Below are 18,215 nucleotides of genomic sequence, written 5' to 3'. Positions count from 1 at the left end.
AAAAAAAATTAATGGTGTTTATATTGATCTATACATTGATTTCAATGGTTGAGGAGCAGTTCAGCTGACAAAATAGAAAGGAAAGAAAGAAAGAAAGAAAGAAAGAAAGAAAGAAAGAAAGAAAGAAAGAAAGAAAGAAAGAAAGAAAGAAAGAAAGAAGGAAAGAAAGGAAGGAAGGAAGGAAGGAAGGAAGGAAGGAAGGAAGAAAGAAAGAAAGAAAGAAAGAAAGAAAGAAAGAAAATTCCACCTGAAACACATTATTTGAACAAAAGAAATTATTTCTACCGTGTTTCCCCGAAAATAAGACGTCCTCCGAAAATAAGACCTACTTACAGGTTTCCTTCTGAGTGAAATATAAGGCATCTCCCCGAAAATAAGCCCCCCCCCAGGCTAAACATGAGAGATTTGGTCCACTGATTCTGAAAGAAATGGAGTCACAAGAAATTCACCAGGAAATTCAGGAATTGGATTGTTATGATGATGTTCCAGAAGATGATGACATGATTGTCATTGACTAAATGAGTAAATTCTTGATACTGTAGGATTCACAGTTTGTCTGGTTTGTGTTGACAACTACCATACTACCGTACCGTGTAAAGGTAATAAATTTCCTTTATTTTCATTTAGCAATAAATGTGTACCGTATTCTTCTTCATGGAAAAATAAGACATCCCCTGAAAATAAGACCTAGCGCATCTTTGGGAGCAAAAATTAATATAAGACACTGTGTTATTTTCGGGGAAACGGGGTATCAATTATATAATCCAATGATCTACTTTAATGTGACTTCTCTCATTCTGAACCGAACCCAAAATGAAATACGAGGCTCCCATAGGGAGGTGCTTGGACATCCGGGATAAGAAGGGACATTTTTTAGCTGAGCCTTTGTTGTGTGACATCAGCTCATCGGGCTGACAGGCCCATTAATCAAAGGACACACGGGCGGCCCTGGCTGAGTGTTCATTCCGGGAAAATATCTCCCACGGAAACCTGGGAGCCCAGCCCTTATCAACACGACGGAGGCAGTGAGGTGACATCCCAGGTGACATTCGGGGGAATACTCAGGATTCCAAATGGAATTTCAGGACAAAAAAAAGTGTGTGTGTGTGTGTGGGGGGTGTTTGGAGAAGATAACATATTTACATTTCAATGGGAGCCAACGTGGCAGGTAATTCTCCATTATAACTAATACATTTTAAATCACCGTGAAATTAACCTCCGAGTTTTCCATGTTCGGATTGTGTTAGGAAGCTGGTGACTGCTCACTGGGCTCAGGGACCCTTCTCCCAGAGCGCACTGGCTGCCGATGGAAGCAGGGTTACGCGTTAGCATTTTTATTTATTAACGTCCGTTTAATAAACGAAAGGGAGCCGAGTACACGGTGATGGGAGATGATTTGACCTTGGGTGGTGGGCACACAGTGCAATATGCGTACAGATCAGGTGTCATGCACACTTGTACACTTGGAAAATACATGATCTCAATACCCCATGTCACCCCAACAAACTGAATAAAAAAGTGGTCGTTCAGCTCTGTATGTCGGACACTCTTTTTGAATTTGCCAAATAAAAAAGAACATATTTGCCCTAACCGGTTTGGCTCAGCGGATGGAGCGTCAGCCTGCGGACTGAGGGGTCCCAGGTTCAATTCTGGTCAAGGGCATGTACCTTGGTTGTGGGCACATCCCCAGTGGGAGGTGTGCAAGAGGCAGCTGATCAATGTTTCTCTCTCATGATTGTTTCTAACTCCCTCTCCCTTACTCTCTGTAAAAAAAAAAAAAATCAATAAAATATATTTTTAAAAAATTCCTCCCATTTTTTTAAAAAAGAGAGAGAGAACATATTCTTCTTTATGTAACTGTATTCGGCTTAAAAGAGGTGCTTACTAGTTGAGCCCCATCAGTCAGCATGGGTCAATGGTTGAGTATTGACCTTTGAACCAGGAGGTCACTGTTTGATTCCTGGTCAGGGCACATGCCCAGGTTGCGGGCTTGATCCCCAGGATGGGGTGTGCAGGAGGCAGCCAATCAGTGATTCTCTCTCATTATTGATGTTTCCATCTCTTTCTCCCTCTCTGAAATCAATTAAAAAAAAATCAAGCTTACTGGTTGAGGCATAGATTTAAGGGCGGGGGGAACATTAAACATCAGGCCCAGACCTGCCTCACAGCCCATCGCTCATCACTGGCTCCATCCTTGTACGCTGTGACAGCCTGTAGCGCCGGCGCTCGGAGACTCACCTCCTTCCTCAGACCTCCCACTGGATTCTGATTCCGGTCATAACAGCGCTGATGCGTTTTTCTGCCTGTAGTGTCTGCTGCTTTCAAACACGTCTCGATAAATTTCCCGAGACAGAGAATCTAGGCGTGACATGTATTGGTAATCTCGGTTTCTCCTGTGTCTCTGCCTGCACATTCTTGTCAAGTGGCCTTATTTTTGGTCCAGGAAATGGTCCGGTTTCAGAGTTATATGTGTTGCTGGGGCATGCAGTAATGCTGAATGCATAGGTAAGGCTTCGGTCAATAGTCACCAAGACCCTGTTGAACCGAGAGGTATCCTATATAATAAAAGGATAACATGCAAATAGACTGAATGGTGGAATGACTGGTCGCTATGACATGCACTGACCACCAGGGGGCAGATGCTCAATGCAGGAGCTGCCCCCACGTGGTCAATGTGTTGTCGTGTAACCCCCATCTTACAAAGGACGCCTCAAAAAGTCGAATCATGGAGTCATTTATTAACGTCCAGTGGCATAACAGGGGCTAAAGAGCTGCAGACCTTGCAGCCCTGAACAGCTTGCCACCTCTGGCTTGTGTTGGCAGAATATCACAAAGGTATCGGTTACCTCTTTGGGTCTGGAATGAGGAACCTGTTTCGTGAGCAAGTTCGTTATCTGAAGTATCTATGAATCACTGAATCAACAGAAACACGTTATCTGGGACCACTGGGGAGATTTAGAATAATTGTGCTGTCCAGATTCCGGGACCACTGAGTCAACCGAAACTTACTTATCTGTAGCTACTGAGATAATTTAGGATAATCGAGCTGTCCTGTCTGGGGTCCTCAGGGTCCCAGAGAAATGTGCTTCAATGACCAGTGAGATCACAATTAATGGGACATTCAAACCATCATCCATGGAGCACTGGGATAGCATACGTAAGTTCAGAAAATCAAAACAACTTTTAAATGAGTACAGAACCAAAACCAGCAAGGTTAAAATATGAAGCAGCAATTTTTACCCAAGTATGGTTGCTATACTTCAAATGCACTCCCACGGGGGTCGGGGGGGGGGGGGGGGCGGGCTAAGGAGCAGCGAGCAGGCAGGCAGTAAGGAGCGAGGGGTCCTGGACTGTGAGAGGGATTTCTGACTGCCGGCTTAGGCCTGCCCGGGGAGTGGGCCTAAGCTGGAATGCATTATTTAAAAATAAATTTAAAAATAAAAATTAGAAAAAAATTTATTTGCTCATTTGATTGGCAGATTCTTATTTTGAGCAATTAAAACGTCACTTAGAAATCAACTATCAGCTTTAATAAAAATTTTAGGTTATTTTCAGTGGAATTTATTTAGAAAACAAGTATTTTGTGACTATTTTGCTGCTTCTCTCTGAAGCATCCTTCACGTTTCCCATAATGTTAATTGGCCATATGTGGATTTTTAACATTGCTTATCACACCCTGGTGAAGGTTTGTAAAAAAAGGGATTTGGAAAATACATGTATGCTCTTAATTAAATACTTGATTTGTGGCTTTATTGGATTCTTAGATTCTGTGCGGTAGGTTTTTTGTTCTTCTTCTTGTTTTTATTTTTATTTTTAAATTTTCTTCGTGCAATAGGTTCTTCAAAATGACACTCTCTCCCGAGGGGGAGGTTTGATGGGGAGAAACAGTGAACTGATCAGAGGAGGAGAGGACCCCAGGCCACAGCAACCACAGCTGCCTTTCCGAGCGCCAGCGTACTCCTTGGCCGCTTCCTACAGGCCCTGAGGTTCACCGGTTATTTATCAGGAGGACAAAGGATTCAAAGTCACTGAAGTTAGGCCTCTTGGTGTAACTTCACATGGGGCCTAATTCTACCGCCTCCTCATATGTTGAAGCTTGGGGCTTCCTCCTGTGTACCAGTCCCACTCGCCCCTTTTCTCCCCACTTTTCTCCCCACTGCCGCGGTGCCTGCTTAGCACTAGGTGGCGCTAAGACTCGGGTTATAGCTGCCAGAAACTGGGAGCGGGGCGGAAGCAACTGGTGATCCTGGAGGCCAGGGGCTGGCCTGGATGATCCCTTCAAAGCTCATCTGAGCAGCACATTTGCTTTACAAATGAGAGAACAAACTCAGTAATTTGTTAGAGTCCCATAGAACTTTCCGCTCCTCCCTCTCCTCTGCCACACCTCCTCCTCCATCTTCCTCTTCTTCATCTTCCTCCTCCATCTCTTCTTCCATCTTGTTTGTTAATAGCTCCCAGTGTAGCGTCATCATCTGAGAAGGAGCCCAGGAAGGAATGCAGCTCAAAGGGACACACTCAGATCTGCTTTGCAGAAAGAGCTCTAGCAGCTGCAGAATACCATTCATTCATTCATTCACTCACTGATCCACCCATCCATCCATCCATCCATCCATCCATCCATCCATCCATCCAAGAATATGTGCTTTTGTCTTTGCACAGCGCTGGGCCCTGAGAATTAAAAACAAACAAAGCAGCCTGGCCTGTGGCTCAGAGGTTGAGCGTCCACCCAGGAGGTCACGGTCGATTCCCAGTCAGGGCACATACCAGTGTGGGGTGTGCAAGCGGCAGCCGGTTAATGATTCTCTCTCATTGATGTTTCTGTCTCTCTCTCCTCCCTTCCTCTCTGAAATCAATAAAAAAAATATATATTTAAAAAACGAAGCAAGGCCCTTAGCGACTCACATTCTCTTAGGGTAAGCAGAAATGGAAAAAAAAATCGCTCTGCTCTGGCTGCCTCCACAGATGATGCCTGAGGACACCATTTCTCCCACCAGGACCCAGTCCCCAAGGCCAGCCTGGAGTGGCCTGCTGCAGGGGGGGGGGGGGCAGAAGCGGGGAGCACCGCCTCTCCTTGCAGCTGGAAGGGCAGCGCTTGGGGGGCCGTTGAGGGGGACTCATCTGAACGGCCACTTTCCCCGGAGGACCTTGTCTTTTGAAGAATATCTAGGTCCAGAACCATGGCTTCCCTTTTGTCCTCCTCGGGCACTAACTGCATCTGTGATGGCGATGCCTGTGGGTGGCGAAACCCAAATGAAAATTTCTGAGCGCTGGATTGCGTTGCAAACGTACCCCCAGGACTGTGTGTGCAAAGAGGTGCAGCACAGTTCCTGGGGGAACGGGGCCCCTTGAGATGTTCGGAGCACGTGGTCACGTCTTTGTTTTGTCTGCGCCGATGTCCAAGTGGGGGGTTGTCCTGGAGAGGCCACAAAGGCTCCCATTTACTGAGTGCTTCCCACGTGCCTGGCAGCGTTAGCGTTTTGTCTGCAGGCCTCTGGGGCCCTCCCCGCCAGGAGAGCCTGGCTCAGCTGTCCTTCCCGGCTTCCCACGGCCCCTCCAGAGCCCCCCTCGGCGCCAGCTCAGCATGGGGCTCAGCACAGGAAGCTGCAACTCAAGCCAAGGGCTCTGTTTCTTTACGGAGGTATCTCTAATAATAAAAGCATAATGTGCTAATTAGACCGGACGTCCTTCTGGATAAAAAAGCCAGGGCTGTGAGGGAAGCTCAGTCCTGCGTGCCAGAGGGAAGCCGGGGGAAGGAAGGCCTACTCTTACATGAATTTTATGCATCGGGCCTCTAATTTATATATATATATAAAAGCTTAAGGGACTGGCCGACCAGTAGGTATGATGTGCATTGACCACCAGGGGGCAGACGCTCAACGCAGGAGCTGCCGAGTGACGGGTCATGTGTTTTGAAATGAAACCAACAGTTCAGTTTTTAGTTACCTACACAGTTACCCTCCACATTGTCACTGTCTTTAGGAGGTGTGTGTGTGTGTGAGGGGGAGAATCATGCTGTAAAGGCCAATGGAATTAGTATCTAATACCCTTTTTACTCCCAACTGAAGTCACTCATGCCGTTTGAACTGCTCTAACCACATTTCGGAGGGGGGTGGGGGTTGGGGTGGGAATGCAGCCTTTTCTTAGATTGGGGAGTGGAAACAGGGAAAAAGAAGCGGAGAATATACGTTAGTAAATGATCTGTGTTGGGGTGGAAAGGAGTGTTTTTAGCCGAGATGTTTCTGGTTAGCCCGGTCTTCCCGCTCGGGGACCAGGCCTTTGACACTGTCTTTGCCGCCCAGAACAGCCAACTTCAAGGAACCCCAACGCTGGCTCCCCCAGAATAGGAACGGGCTCTTCTGCAATTGACAGGTGGATGTGGTCTTACTTGTTATTTTAAGACACTAGAAGTGTCTTTTTTGTTTAGTTTCTTTTAGAATATATATATATATTATTGGTTTCAGAGAGGAAGGGAGAGGGAGAAAGAGATACAATAATGACACATTGTGCCTCCTGCACATCTCACACCTGGGATCGAGCCTGCAACCCAGGCATGTGCCCTGACCGGGAATCGAACCATGACCTCCCGGTTCATAGGTCGACGCTCAACCACTGAGCCAGGCCAGCTGGGCTGCTTACTTTCTTTTGCCATAAAACCGACGAAGACGTCATGGGACATTTTTCTACGCATTTGTCCGTCCGGATGCCCATGGGATTACATCTGCTTTGAGGATTCAAAGAGGTGTTTTCATTTAAATCCATGGAGGGAGGGGAGGGGAGGGGCCGGCGAGGCGTGCTTGTGAATGAGTGAACAATAGCAGGTAAACGGCATTTAATTACACACGTGGAACAGGCCGGCGGAGGGAGACAATGCCGGCAGCATCGTGTGCGTTCTGTCTTTCTGTGCCTGGCACCCGAAACTCCCATCACGTGCCTCCCTGCCATTGAAGTGTGACAGGAAGGAAATAATAGAACAAGGGAGACAGAGAGCAAAAACAACCCCAAGTGAAAACGCAGCACTGGCTTCAGCCGCCTCTGTGTACCACCGGGAGGAGACGGCTTCTGGCAGTGGTCGGCAAACCGTGGCTCGCGAGCCACGTGCGGCTCTTTGGCCCCTTGAGTGTGGCTCTTCCACAAAATACCACGGCCTGGGCGAGTCTGTGTTGAAGAGGTGGCACTAGAAGAAGTTTAAGTTGAAAATTTTTTGGCTCTCCAAAGAGATTTCAATCGCTGTTCTGTTTTTTTTTTGTTTGTTTGTTTGTTTGTTTTTAAAATATATTTTATTGATTTATTCACAGAGAAGAAGAGAGAGGGATAGAGAGTTAGAAACATCGATGAGAGAGAGTCATCGATCAGCTGCCTCTTGCACACCCCCTATTGGGGATGTGCCCGCAACCAGGTACATGCCCTTGCCTGGAATCGAACCCGGGACCTTTCAGTCCACAGGCCGACGCTCTATCCACTGAGCCAAACCGGTCCCGGCCAATCGCTGTTCTGTTGATAGTTGGCTCTGTGGACTGATGAGTTTGCCGACCACTGTCTAGGGGGCAACGTGATCTTTGCCTTGGGGAGACATTATTTTTTTGGGGGCGGGGAGTGGGAGATATTTAGGGGCCTTTGGCTGGGCAACGAGGCTCTGGGACTAAAAGGAGTACATTTCTCTGCTTACTAAGTATCGGGAAATGCGCAAAGGGAGAGAGGATGCTGGGAAGGGGCCTGGGAGACGGTGGGAAGTGAGAAATGAGGAAAGAGGCTCAGAAGGCTGGGCGGAGGGGAGTTCGGGGACTCGGAGCAAGGCTTCCTCAGGAGGGAGGGCTGGCATCTTAGGGATGGTGATGCCTGATCTCCAAGCTCACTGTTTTCTGGGAGGTTGGCAACAGCCAGCAGCAGATGCCATTCCTTCTGGGGTCCTTAGACAGACACACCGCACCCGGGCAGAGTGGCCTGGGTCGCTCTACCTTTAAACAAAAGCCCTGACACATCTTTCATGGGTGGATTTTGTGATGCGTGGCCAGTCACCTGCGGTACTAATATCAACACATCAGGCTCATTGGTGTCAGTAGCGCTGACCTCATCCCGTGAGTCGGGAGGCGTCCCTTGTCTGTCGGTTGGGAGAGATTGTGAAGAAGTGGTAGCGTAGCTTCTCCAGGTAGTTGGTAAAACTAGCCGTGAGACCCTCTGGGCCCGCACTGTTCTTTATGGAAAGGATTGGACAATGAGTTCCATTTTTTACAACAGTTATAGGACTATGTAGTCTTTCCATTTCTTCGTGGGTGCATTTTAGTCGCTTGGGCTTTTAAAAAGTTGGTCCATTTCATCTAAGTTGTCAAACTTACGTGTGTGGAGTTGTTTGTAACACTTCCTAAGTATCCTTTGACGTGTTTGAGGGTTCTATTTGCAGCCACTCTTTCATTGATAATAGTGTCAATTTTTTTAAATAATGTCATTGATTGATTGATTGACTTTATTGATTTTAGAGAGATGAAGGGAGCGATATCGATGTGAGAGAGACACCTTGATGGGTTGCCCCTCCCATCGCTTCAAGTGGAATGTAGAAATCTTTTCACCATATACATTCCTTCACTCTCCCCTCATTGGGGTCATTGCACAAAAGCTCTTTGATGTAAAGTATGGATGTGCAAGACTCCTCGTCAAGCATGGCGGCTGGAGCACATGGGCTTATTTCCATCCATTCCCGAACCCAAAGAAATGACGGCACAGGATTCAAAAAGCAAAAACCTGCCCTTGCTGGTTTGGCTCAGTGGATAGAGCGTCAGCCCAAGGACTGAAGGTTAAGGGTACCTCAGTTGCAAATTTGCCCCCTGCCCCGGTCGGGGCACTTGCGGGAGGCAACCCATCAATGTGCCTCTCTCACTTTGATGTTTCTCTCTCTCTGTCTCTCCCTCTCCCTTTCGCTCTCTCTAAAAAAATCAATGGAAAATATCCTTGGGTGAGGATTGACAGCAACAAGAACAACAACAAAAAACTAAAAATCTACAAGAATGAAGATAATAGAAGAGGAGACAGACGTAGATGGAAGATGTCGAGGAATCTGGACTTAGAAACAGAGAAGGGGGCGGATGAGCAGGGATTATGTGAAACTTGGACAATGAGACCTTCAGCCTCCTTCCCTCTCTCAGGTCTCGGAGTATTGGCAGCAAGGATTATACTCAATCTAGGCAGGAGAGGGGACTTTTCATTTCTGGGGAAACTGACCAGCTCAAGAGAAAGGACCTAATAAAATTGGCAACGAAGGCCCTCCAGGGAAAGGTCCCAGCCCCCGCTCCAGTACCTGCGGGGAGTTCTCCAACACAAGCTCTACCCACGCTGCTGGTTTCCAATCGGCTTTGTCCTGCCCCATCCTTCCATAGGAACAGGAAGTCAAGAACAATCTAACAGGAAGTCCCTAAGTGAAAAGCAGAGACCAAAGCGAAACATACAGCGAAATCGGTATCTGAGAAGATGGCCGACTTCATGGGTCACTGGGGAAATGGAAAGTGAAATCACAGTTCATGGTGGGACCACAGCATGGATGGACCTCAAGGACATTATGCTAAGTAGGGGGTGGGGGAGAGGAGGGGACAGTTTTTGTGTTCGTTTAAAGAAATGGAATACATAAATAAATAAATAAATAAATAAATAAAAATAACAGGAAGGGACACAAAGGGAGAGAACACAGACAAATCAGGCCGCAAAAGAGAGGGAGAGGGGGAAAAAAACAGACCCTACGATCAATAGTCCCAGAGAGATGAGATGCAATCTCGCTCTTGAAATGCTGTTGATAAATGAATGGTTAAAAAAATGAATAAGTAAAAAGCCAACAAGAAAAAAATCTCCGGGGAATTAAAAATAGCACACGAGGGTGGGGGGAAATCAATAGGTGGGCTGGAAGATGGAGCTGAGGAAATGTCCCAGGAGCTAGCACAAAAGGAGAGAGGTGAAACATAGAAGAGGAAAGCAAGGTAGCACCGAATCAGGAATTCCAAAAACAGACCCGACAGAATTCCAGCGAGAACCAAGGACAGGGAGGGGAGGGGGAGATATTAGAGAAATACCACAGGGAACCCCCCCTCGGCTGAAACAGTGTGAGGTTGTGGGTGGTCTTGCTAGCGCCCTAGCCAGGGAACGGTGCGTTCTCCGGGGAGTCTCGCAGCTCACGTCGGCCTGGGTACTCTCGCCGGGTGTTTTACTCGGGGATCTTTCACCACGAAGCGAAGGAGAAACAGTTTTCCGCCCCCTTCCTCCCCCCCCTTATAAAGTTTCCTCTTCTGAAAAAGTCTGCCGATGTTCAGATTCCTGGGGAAGCGTCACCATATACTCACCGAGCACTCCAGTCAGTAAGTGCTGGAGACTCAGTCCATCGGTAAATGAGGATGGAGTGAAAGATCTGATGTGTGTGTGTGAGTTTGCGTCGTCATTATCTGCAAGGTAATTTATCTCCATTAAGCTGCTCCGTGGGGAGTAGATTGACCTGGTGAAAAGCTGGGTTTCCTTGTTGTTTATCTACCACTGACCAAAGGTCCAGAAACTGCGGTGGGAGGCGCCTTGAGCTGGTTAACGGGGTTTTTGTCTCTGACAGTGGGGCCCGATGGCAGGCTGCAGGTGTGTAAGTCTCTAAAGCTGACTGCTAAAGTCCCTGCTAATTCCTGAGCCGTCCGATCGCTGGGTACCGGGGTGCCCTGCTGGTTAAGAAGCACATAAAAAGTGGGTGACACATGGTGACATCTAAGGAGACCATTTCTAGGATGCTAGGATTCGTCCTTCGTGGAGGGGAGAAAAAGAGAGACAAAACTGCAGTCAGCGTAGACACTCTCTCGCAAAGCTTCATTTCATCTGAATATTTCCTCCCTTGGAAACAAAACAGGTCTCAGGTCGCTTCCTCCCAGGAATCGAACGTCATTCCCTTTTTTTTTTTTTTTTTTTTTCCTTTCCTGACAGAATCGGTTGGACCTTGAACAAGCCTGTCCAAACCGCCGCTGCTTCTCTTTAAGGCTGCCTGAAGGTTTCACAAGCAGAATGTCCTGAGACACGCACATGTTTGCGTCAACAACATGGTGTAGTGCCCGGCTGGCGTGGCTCAGTGGTTGAGGGTCCACCTCTGAACCAGGAGGTCACGGTTCGATTCCCGGCGGTCAGGGCACAGGCCCGGGTTGCAGGCTCGATCCCCGGTGTGGGGTGTGCAGGAGGCAGCCGATCAATAATGCTCTCTCATCATTGATGTTTCTCTCTCCCTCTCCCTCTCCCTTCCTCTCTGAAATCAATAAAAATATATGTTTAGAAAACCACATGGTGCAGCCGTTCTGGGGGCTCCGGTGTGAGAGATGCCGTGGTGGCGACCCAGAGCTGAGGGCGGGGATCCTCGGGCAGCTTCACGGGGCCCGGAGGTCCTGCTCTCTGTGTGGTCCTCGGCCCCGGTGAGTCACCGCGCTCCTCCCAGCTCTGTGCTAAAGAAAACAACGACTGAATGCCACCCATGCCAGGCTTCCACCTCCCAAGGGCATGGACGTAGCAGCAGACGGACGCCCTGTGCACAAAGCCAGCATCTCTGTGTAGCAGGCGCCCCACGTGCAGGCAGCCGAAGGCATCCATAGTCCATGAGGACTTGATAAAACTTGGCCTTTGGATTATTTTCTAAACAAAGATTATCTTCTAAACAGCAAAGGTAGTCCGACAACGGTTTTTCAGAGTATTTCGGTGCTTTTTTTTTGCAAAAGACGGTGCTAGCAGATACTAGGAGATACTCCCGCCAGGCCGGTGTGGCTCAATGGTTGGGCACTGAGGTCACAGTTGGATTCTCAGGACACATGCCTGGGTTGCAGGCTCCATCCCCAGTGTAGGGAGTACAGGAGGCAGCTGACCAATGATTCTCTCTCATCATTGACATTTCTCTCTCTCTCTCTCAATCTCTCTCTCAAACTCTCTCTCTCTCTCTCTCTCTCTCTCTCTCTCTCTCTCTCTCTCTCTCTCTCTCTCTCTCTCCCCCCCCCTCTCTCCCTCTCTCCCTCTCCCTTTTCCTCTGAAAGCAATAAAAAAAAATTTTAAAAAATAAATAAAAGTACATACTCTCAAACCATGAGATGAAGGAAGTCTGTCTTCTCTTAGACACCCGAGGCGTCTGCAAATTTCCTTAATTTTATACTCACCTCTCCAGCGTGGCACAGAACACAGGGCGACCTGAGCATGTCGGACACACGGACGGTCGGCAATCACCGGGGAAAACAGACTCCTTTCCTGCGCTATTTCTTCGTCTCGCTCAGGAAAGAGGTGAGCCCGGGTCAGAGTCCTGCTCACGAAGTTCATTCTACGTAGGAAGTTCTTCCAGACCAAGCCCGGCGTTTGCTTGGGGAAGGCATTCGGGCCCGTGGGAATGGAGGGAACGTGGACGGGGGTGCGGCTCGGCGGCAGCCAGGGAAGGACAGCTCTAATCTGCTTTCCCCTTAACCCCGGCTAGAAAGGGCGGGGAGGAGGGGACGGGCGCTGTGACCACACTCATTAGCGTCGGTCCTGACGGTTGGATGAGCGGATTTGTCCTCCCAGTCCGGCCTCTGCAGCGAGCCCTCCTCTATTAGGATCACCGTCACCGCTCGCCCTCAGCGCTCAGGGTTTCGTCTAGAAGGCCAGCATCCAGGTTGGCGGTCCCTGGGAGGTCACAGGTAGGGGAAGCCATGCCCCTCAGCTCTGCCCGTCCCTCCCAGCCCTGAGCCAGAAGCCCCACAGTGCTCTGGGGGTGCTGAGGACCCCGTGGGCGGGCCACAGGCCCCCAGGGGTCCAGGGCCTCCCTCTCTGTAGGGGCGGGAATGGACATCCGTCTACAGGGGGCTATTGGGGGGTGCCCACATGGCCGCAGTCCCTCCTCCCACCTCTCTCCTCCCCGTCTCATCTCCCCACCAGCAGGAGGGTCCCAAACATATCCTCTGCTCTCTCTCTCTCTGCTAGACAGAAATCCCATGCGTGCAGGGTCTCCTCTCCATTTCACAAACGTTTCTTAAAAAATGTTTTTATTGAAGTCAGAGAGGAAGGAGAAGGGAAAGAGGGATAGCAACATCAATGATGAGAGGGAACCATGGATCGGCTGCCTCCTGCAGGCCCCCTATTGGGGATCGAGTCCGCAACCCAGGCATGTGCCCTTGATGGGAATCAAACCGGGGACCTTTCCCCACACAGGCCAACACTCTAGCTACTGAGTCAAATCAGCTAAGGTCATTTCACAAATTAAAAAAAAATAATAATAACTATATATATATATATATATATATATATATTTAATTGATTTCAGACAGGAAGGGAGAAGGGGAAAGAAAGATAGAAACATCATTGATGAGAGAGAATCATTGATCAGTTGCCTCCTGCACACCCCACACTGGGGATCAAGCCCGCAACCCAGGCATGTGCCCTTGACCAGCATCGAACCTGGGACCCTTCGGTCTGCAGGCCTATGCTCTGGCCACTGAGCCAAATCGGCTAGGGTAATTTCACAAATCTTGATTGAACCGAGTGTTAAGTGCCATGAAGGAGAAAAGGAAAACCAGAACAGGGTGTGGGCGGGTGGAGGGCGGGGGAGGGGGGTAGAGGTGGGAGACGGGTAAGGGATGAGTTGTCATTTTTTTTAAAGAATATATTTTTATTGATTTCAGAGAGGAAGGGAGAGGGAGAAAGAGAGAGAGATGGAAACAGCAATGATAAGAAGGAGTCATTGATCGGCTGCCTCGTGCATGCCCCACACCAGGGATCGAGCCCACAACCCAGGCCTGTGCCCTTGACCGGAACTGAACCTGGGACCCTTCAGTCCCCAGGCTGATGCTCTATCCACCTTGCCACACCAGTCAGGGCTGAGTTGTCACTTTTAATGTGAGCATGAGCGTCCATGAGGAAAAGACACATGAGCAGGTGTGGGGACAGGGAGCAGGGGGGAGCCATGTGGTGGCTGGGGAAAGAGCCTCCGGGTAGAGGTCGCAGCCTGTGCAAAGGCCCGGGGGTGCCTGGTGGGTTTCAGGATCTCAATGGAGAGCCGTGGAAGGTGTGAAGGTGTCAGGGCTTTTACGCCGAGGGATTATGGGGCCATCGGCACGTTTGACGCTGGTTTTAGCTGGCTGCTCTGGCTGCTGAGTTGAGCAGCGAGGAGAGCGAGGCCAGGGCTGGAGCTGGGAGACTAGGCAGAGGCCGGTCCACGCGGAGACGGTGGGGGCTGTGGAGGTGCCGAGCGTGGGCGGATCCTGGGCGGTGGAGGAAGGGGCTGACTGGGAGGACGCGGGGCCTGCCACGCCTCCCCTGAGGTCACGGGCGGGTGCCGCTGCTCTTCGCTGGGGGGAGAAGGCTGGGGGTGAAGCAGGATTTGGGGGGGATTGGAAAACCAAGGTCCCGTTTCGGCTGTCTCGAGGTCCCACTTGAATGTCAGGAGCCTGATCCCCTTACGCTTTATTCCAGGCCCCCTCAGGCCCCGCCATCACGATCTGAATTCTTCCCGATTCCACGTGGACGGCAGAGGACCCTAATTCCAAGATCCTTGCCCGCGACCCGCACCCTCCCCTGGACACGGAAGGAGATCGTGTCCCCCAAGCCTCTTAACTGCCGGCCTGCGGACTGAATGCCCGCCTTGTTCATCCCCAGAGCTGCTGGTCCAGCCAGGAATTGGTGAACCACGCAGAAAATTCCAGGGTACGGGCCACTGCCGGCTCCTGCCGGGAACGGTCTGCTCCCACGGCGGCCATGCTCGTGGTCCCGGCGCTGCTGCGGCTGGGCGCCCTGCGCCCCCGCAGCTGGGCCCTGTGGAGGGGGCCGAGGGCAGAGGGGCAGAGACACCCCCGCCCCGGCCAGGAGGAGGCCCCTGGGTGGCACTGGCTGGGCCCCGGCACCTCCAACGGAGCTGTTCTTGCCAAACTCCGAGCCCCTTCCCCAGGAAGCACCCTGGTCTCAGAGCCAACAGTCCATGGCTTCCAGGTAAGGAGTGTGTGTGTGTGTGTGTGTGTGTGTGTGTGTGGTGGGGAACCTTCCCAAGAGGTTCACGATGCCTTTATTGTTTTATTAAAAAAATTATATATATATATATATATATATATATATATATATATATATATATATATATATACGCCCTAACCGGTTTGGCTCAGTGAATAGAGCATTGACCTGCAGAATCAAGGGTCCCAGATTTGATTCTGGTCAAGGGCATGTACCTTGGTAGCAGGCACATCCCCAGTAGGAGGTGTGCAGGAGGCAGCTGATCGGTGTTTCTCTCTCATAGATGTTTCTAACTCATAATTAACGTGGGGATGACGGACCAGCTCGCACTGTGTTGTCACAAGGACGGAAAGAGAGAGCCAGTGCCCAGGGCTTCCCACAGACGCCCGTGTTACGGGTATGTGTTGGGCTGTTCCGTTGAACTGAATTCTGAAATGAAATTACTGAGTTTTTCTTGAATTGCTCTTGCTGCTGTCGCTGTCATTGTTCTTACGGCTGACAGCGCGACAGTGCCTGCGACGGGGACTAGATTAGTTTTTGAGTGATTCCCGCGTTGCTGCCCTGGGTTGCATTAATTATTTACAAGCTCATTATCTGGCCCCACTTGATGGATTGATTTCTTCCCTCGATAAATATGTATGGAGGGTTTGCTCGGTCCCAGGCCCTGGTCCAGGCTGGGAACCGGCCAGCGCTGTGTTCTCTCTCTCTTGGCGTTTGCTTTCCTGGTAGGGGAGGGGAGGCAGGCGGAACACAAGGTCATTGCGGACGGCGAGAATGAAGCGCAGAAGGAGGGCAGGGGATGGGAGCCTGCGGGTGGTCAGGGAAGGCTTCTCGGAGGAAGGGACATCTCTAAGCTCCGAGGATGGACAGGAACCAGCCTTGAGAGATGGAGAACGGGGGATGGATAAAGAGGTAAACCGAGGCGCCCTTGAATCCCCAGAAAGTGAACTCCCTTGGGAACAGCAGACGCATTGCAATTCAGAACACATATGCTGCAGCAAGCTGTGTGCGAGCCCGGGCAGGGTTTGTGGTGGGCTGTGTTTGTGGGCACGGCATGCAGAGAGAGGGTAGCGTCCGGCCGGAGTCTGAGCAGCAAGGCCCTGGGGTTGAGGACGGGAGGGGTTCTTCATTTCCAAGAGATCAGTCTCCTGGTTCTTCAATCCCATATTCTAGGGGCGGATACCACCCCAAACGAGGGTTCTTTCCCAGAAGGCTGTTCTCCGTTTTCCCTCTGCGTGGGACTGCCCGCCCGGGCCTCCCCCACATTTCCCGGGGGCCCCTTCCACCAGGCCACCCTTCCACCCGGAGACGGGTGCACCTGCTCGCACCGGGCTCAGCTCCCACGCACACGGGCGCTGCCGATCTTCCCGTGATGAGGTTTGTGGGAAGAGGCAGGCGTGGCTCCAGAGCAGAGCCGACCACGCCAAGCCCGTGAAGACATGAATCAGGCTCAACGCTACGATACCATCGAACCCCCATGGGCTTCTGGGAGGCATTTGGCTTTTTTAAAAAAAATTGAAGCTGCCTCCCCCTTGCCGTTCCAGCCTGTTCTCTCCCCACCTCCCCCTGGGGGGCGTCATCAAAGCCCTGTTCCCCCCCCTACAGCGTTTCCGGCCGAGAAGACCATGTGCTCACGGCCCCTATATTCCTGCCCGGAGACGCCTTCCCGCACAAGCACCGTCGTGCGGGCAGATGCTCGGGACAGAGCCAGGACAGAGCCGGACAGAGCCAGACAGAGCCGGACAGAGCCGCAGGAGCCCGCCTGTGGGAGGGATTGCGCAGATGAGTGCGGCCAGGGCTGTGCCAGGTGGCCGTGGTGCCGGGAGCTCTGTGTTCAGCATTCCGGTGCATCAGGCTGCCTGGGCCCAGCCAGCACACGGAGGCCGAATCTCAGGGGCTGCTTTGGGGGGCAGGACGGGGCGGGGGGATTGGAGCTGCAACATCAGCTGCTCTTGCAGGCGAATCTGCACGGGGTTCCGGCTCTGATCCCCAGACGTGAGGGTGGTGCTTCCCCAGGTCCCTGTTCTCCGCCCTCGGGGGCAGGTCCTTGGGCTGTGCCTGGTTTGGTGCAGCCACGACCGCTCCTCGGGGAGACAAAAGGCGACCCGGCTCTGCGGGTGCCGTTCAGGGGTGCTCTGCTGCCTCCTCAGCTCATGGTCCCCCCCCCAAACCCCTCCTCCTGGGCCCTGGGTTAGCAAGCCCGTGTGGGACAGCCACCAGCCGTCGGTGACCCTGCGCCTGAGCCTCCGTGTCCCATCTGGGATGCTCAGAGACCCAGGGTGCCCCAGGCACTGACTCTCCAAGACCCCCATTCCAAGGGCCTATCTGGGGGGCGGTCCCAGCCCCCCCCCCCCACCTCCTCCCCGTGATGAACAAAGGCAGCGGCACATGGGCACACACACCCTTATCCTCACTCTTTCCCGAGGACACTGTCTGCCCATACCTGCCCAGGACATATGCTGGGAAAATGAAAATGTCAATTAAGGGGTTGCTATGGCAACCGGCTTTCCTGTTTGCGGCTACATTGTCGGTGTTGAAATCATTTTTTTTTTTCCCGCCGCCCCTATGGAATTGATTGAATTCTTCAGTTGTTGCCTCCTTCCCCAAGTCTGTCTCCCTTTAAAATACTTCACACACACACACACACACACATACACACACACACACTCAGGCACACACACACACACAGACACACACACACACACACACTCAGGCACTCACACACTATCCCACTAGTTTCTAAAGACTAACAGAGCAGAGGATGCATCTAAGAAGCGCTGAGATGGAGAATGCTTTCAGAGCAAGAGGACACATTTTTGTGGGAGGTTGGGGGGCGGGGGGAGGTTTGGTGCCTTTTTGGGATAGTTTAATGAGATACACTTTTTAGTCCAACACCAGAAAAACTCTACCTAGTTTTTCTGGTGTTGGACTAAATGAATTCCCATTCTGAGCCCACCTAAGCTCTCCCACTTCTTAAACAGAAAGTTAGGCCTTTACCAAGAGGAAATACACTCTTAGCCCTAATCTGTTAAAGGCCCGTGAGGAAACCTGGCTCTGTGGTTTGAGCGTCGACCTACGAACCAGAAGGTCACGGTTCCGTTCCCAGGCAGGGCACAGGCCCTGGGTGCGACTCCATCCCCAGTGGGGGGCATGCAGGGGGCAGCTGGTCAATGATTCTCTCTCGTCATGGATGTTTCTCTCTCCCTCCCTCTCTCTCTTCCTCTCTAACATCCATGAAAACATGTTTTTGAGAAAAAGAGAAG

Source organism: Pipistrellus hanaki, assembly GCF_964339955.1.
Source record: "Pipistrellus hanaki genome assembly, chromosome: 15".
NCBI classification, from domain to species: Eukaryota; Metazoa; Chordata; class Mammalia; order Chiroptera; family Vespertilionidae; genus Pipistrellus; species Pipistrellus hanaki.
Note: the sequence above shows the minus strand (reverse complement) of the source record.